Source organism: Falco biarmicus, chromosome 5, assembly GCF_023638135.1.
Source record: "Falco biarmicus isolate bFalBia1 chromosome 5, bFalBia1.pri, whole genome shotgun sequence".
NCBI classification, from domain to species: domain Eukaryota; kingdom Metazoa; phylum Chordata; class Aves; order Falconiformes; family Falconidae; genus Falco; species Falco biarmicus.
The window spans coordinates 49,171,380-49,176,019 of record NC_079292.1 but is presented as its reverse complement, the minus strand read 5'-3'; positions in this window follow the sequence as shown (position 1 = coordinate 49,176,019).

Genomic DNA, 4,640 nt, shown 5'->3' with positions numbered 1-4,640 from the left:
CTGGAGACCTCAGCGTGGGGAGTTTCTCAGACTTCAAACACCTTTATATTTGATTTTGCTGAATCAAATTTTAGCAAGGTCAGACAAAGGTTTGTTGTACATCACAGCTCCCCTTCCCCCAGATTTCTTATTGCTGCTACCAATATACAATATACCGATATAAACATTTTCAGTTGCATTCTGGAAAAAAACCTTTTGAGTCTCCTGATAATCGAGAAATGCGTATTTTCCAATGTCCAAAATCAAGGCTTAAGCAAATTGGATTGCATATGAATATTATTTTTTTATGTGTGACATTTCTATTTGGGGGTTCATTATATATGATAATGTTTATTGAATTTCCATCTGCTGTGGAAATTTTCTGGTATGTGTTTAGAAGTACTTTTTTCCATTTACATTTCTGTAAGTACTTATGGAGGAATGTTCATAGGGACTACTCTTTCTAGTATGTTTTCCTTCTGAAGGGGAAATACCACTTCCTTAATAGATACGAACTACTATAATATGCTGCAAATGACAGATATACACTGTAGTATCATGCGCTTTATTACACTGGAAATACGTTTTACAATGTTAGCAGAAGTCAAGCTACCTCTTCTCCTTATTGATAGCATTTCTTTTTATTATCACTTCCTACTTAATTCTGTACTTACTTTTATATTGCTGCTATTTTGTACAATATATAAGCATTCTTCTGAATTTTTTCATCATTCCTCCAATTCTTCAATAAAATATACCTCCTAATACAGTCAATGTCCTATATTTATAGTTAGGGAAAGGCAGAACCCATTCCTTATATATGGAGGAATATAAGATTCATGTAGAAGATTCCAATGTGCTGATTCCCTTTACTTTATACAATTTCCACACTAAAATTTTTCCAATAAGAAGACCATCCTAGAAGGCCAGATTTGCATGAGGCACTGAAAGCATGTTAAGAATTTTAAGCCAGCTCCCAATAATTTGAATGCCCAACATAAAACTTCTAGTCCTGGCCTAGAGAATCCACAACATGTGAAAGGTTTGTCAGATAGATAGGTCAAAGGGTAGAAGAGCAACAGCTCTGTTAGCAGATGGATAGAAGGAAGGATATTGTAGAACATCAAATGACACTAGGTATCATGTGCTATTTTGGCAATTGAGTCAAGTCTGCAGTGTCTTACACACTATGATCACTCCTGGATGACAGACTTCTTTCTAAGGAAGGTTCTGCATGATTTACTTCTATGAAAACAGGGGCCTTGAATCATTAAATCAGATCTTTTTCATTTCCTCATTCACAAGCCCTTCCCATTGTAAAAGCAGCTTCTTCCATGAAGTATCAGGGCAAAAAGTACAGTGGGAGCACCACACATCACACAAATACATCCTGTTGCTACTCCTTTTTTTTTTTTTTTTTTTTTTTTTTTTTTTTTTTCAGGACACTAGCTTTGGACTCAGTTTAAGTTAGTGATCTAGTTGCCTTCAATGCCCATGTATGCTCCTTCCTGGAAACAAAGCAAATAGTTGTATCTTCTGCAACAAAATGCATCATTTCACCTTCTTACTGCTACTGGTAATTTTTATGCTGCTCCACCTGTTGAGGTAATTAACTTTATTTCACTTTTATTTGCCTCTGTGCTTGTTCGTTTAAGATTTACTCTACTAAATCCTCACTCCCAATATTTCTTCTACATTTACAAAACATATTCTCTCTAAACGGGCCCAACGTTCATTGATTTCACTAGTAAAAAAGACCACAATTTTGTATTCTTTATTGAAGGAAAATTCTTATCTATAACAAATTCTTCACATCTGTATTAATGTTTTTTCTTCATTCTTATGCAACTAAGTTGATTTAGACATACTGTGACCTAGGACCTGAAACTGTTGTATCTTTTGCGCAGTAGGGTGCTTTTTCTGTTTGTTTTATTAAGACCAATGAAATTAAAAAACTTTGGATATGGATCTCAAATTAATCTTCTTTTAGTGGTTTATTGTATTCCTATCAGGCTACAATATGCTTTGCTGGTCTTGTTTTCCTGAAACACTAAGCAAGTAAAATTAATTGAAGGCAAATTCAACTTACAAACATTGAAATTGCTTCGATTTTTTGTTAAGATTATGGAAACTTACCTGAAAAGAGAATATATTTTGTACAAAGCATTTTTCAAGCTTATAAGTATGTCTTTCATATGGTACACAAGTTTTGCCAATAAAGGTCAAACAAAGAAAACAGTTTTCTTTGTCAAAATTTATGCATTAAAGAACCAGAAATTTGAGAATGAGTGGTGCATCTGTAGGGAACATGGCTTAGTTGATGCTGGAATTAATGTTTGGCACTTTGTTCAAGCTTGAATGCTAAAAGTCCTGATGTTAGCAACCCTAGACTAGCTAGAAACTCAAGAGAACCAATATTTAAGCATTTCAAGAATACTATATTAAAAGCAAAGGAAAAGAAAATTACTTATAGCTCTTGTGGTGTTACTGAGCAGAAAGACAAGCACTTTAAAAAGCTCACAGAAAATCTGTGCTTGAGCTAGGAACTGATTCAGATCACTGCTTTGTGCTTTCTGAATCCTGTTATCACAGAAGATAATGAAATTCCTGAGTCTGACTAAAGGACATTTGGGAGTGAGCTTTTCATGTCCTCTAATTAGTCCCTTCACTGACACTTGGTTTTTTTCCAGATCCTCTGGCCTTGTGCTGTTTAAGTTAGTCTTGTAAACTTCCTCAGTTGTCTCTAAATCTTGCTGTCTCACTTACTAATTTGGGCTTGATTAAAAGCTTACTGAAGTTAGTGGAGAGTTCCATTGCATTCAGTGGTTTTTGGAGCTTGACTCCAGCTGGAAGCATATCCAGCTGTGGCCATTGCCTAACACATTCCTAACTAAAATGCATTCCCATTGTATAATTGCTGGAAGTGCTAAATGAATTAATTTATTCCCTTGTTTTTTGAGAGGGCTTTGTTTCCATTTCAATTCTCCCACTTGGAGGTGCAATGACTCCCAACTGTGTTCTTGAACTCAGTGCCAAAGCCTCAGGGTTGTCTTATTTTTGTTTTTCCAAAACCTTGATTATAAAGTACTGAGCCTTTGATTCAGACTGTCAACATCCAGCTGATATAAATATATATTTTTTTTCTTTGCTTTGTTTTCCTTTGAACTTCACAGATTCATCCCCAGGAACTTGTGATAAGAAAGAATATGTGGGAAAAATACTAACTTAACCATAAAATTAAAAATCCTGCCTGACCCTCGGAAAGAGTTTGTACATGGTACCAAGTTTCCCTCTTTGCACCTTCTCAGTCTGTCAGCCTGAACAAAAGTACAGGTCTTTAGACTGCTGCATCAACTCTGGAAAGTTGTAGTGCTGATTTTTAACAAGGAGAACAAGGTAATGTCCAGCTTTGGAAGGAGTGACGGGGGACTCCCAAAACAAGTTATTCATTTGGTTGTTTCTATTTACCATCTGGCTAAAAGATGTTCCTGCTCTGAAACTACAGAGTAATAGCAATAAATTAAGATTTATATGAAATAAACTAATATAAAACAATAGTGATAAAATGGAAGACCAATTTCTTCTGGACCAGGGACAAGTCTACATAAGGGAGAAGAAATACATGAGTATTCCGGTATTGGTGACAGCAAGTTCAGCTACTTGGGCTACACATCTCTTAAAAAGACACACTGAGTTTTCTCTAACTCTTTTCCACACCTTGTGACCAGAAGTGCATCTGCCAGGTGAACAAAATGGGCTCCCTCGCATCATGTGATGGGGACAATTGTGTTTTGGTCATATGTGGGAGGTCCATAAGTATTCATTTCTCAACATACGCTATGTCTCATGACCAAAATGCAGGTAACATTAACACATTAACATCAGCATTAGCTTGTTAGCAATGTTAATATGAGGAAGCAAATCTGGGGCACTTACAAAAGAAGGTGGCGAAAAATAGTCAGGTTGAATGGGTATAAAGCACTGAGTGTAAGCCAAAGACTATAGGGTAGGCTCACCAACAGGAGCAATTGCTATCTATGCCAGATAAAATTGTTATGACAGTGTCACCTCTACGGGTGTAGAAAACATCAGTCTTAAACGTTTAAACTGATATTTCTGGCAGATTCCTTATGTATTTAAACCTATGCAAAGATCATTTATAGAAAAAGCATGGGTTTGTCCTTTCCTTAAAAGCCCTGCATAATATGCAGTTTATTTTTCATATATTAGAAGAGAATTCATAGTAGAAGTAATAAAATATCGAGTCACTTTGGTTACTGATTTATATATATTATTTAATTTTTTATTTTATATTCTCCTTTTTAAATGACTATAAACTGTCATCCATTTAGGTCAGGTTTCAGATTATTTGGTGGCACACATGTACCCTTTATTAATAAAATGCCCACAATATATGCTTGCTTTCTCTGACTTTACTGTAGAGACTGAAAAGTAGATGTAACTCCTTCGACAGACATTCTAAATTGTTTGGAAAGACACCTGTTATCGTGAACTGGTAAAAACTTTATTTTAGAATCTAAAATATGATTTTTCAGCCAATACCCTCTAACCTGCATATATGTACCATAACCTAATCCAACAGGATAGTTTTTAATTCTCTAAAGAAAAGTAGCACTTAGCACTTCAAACTATGTCCACTG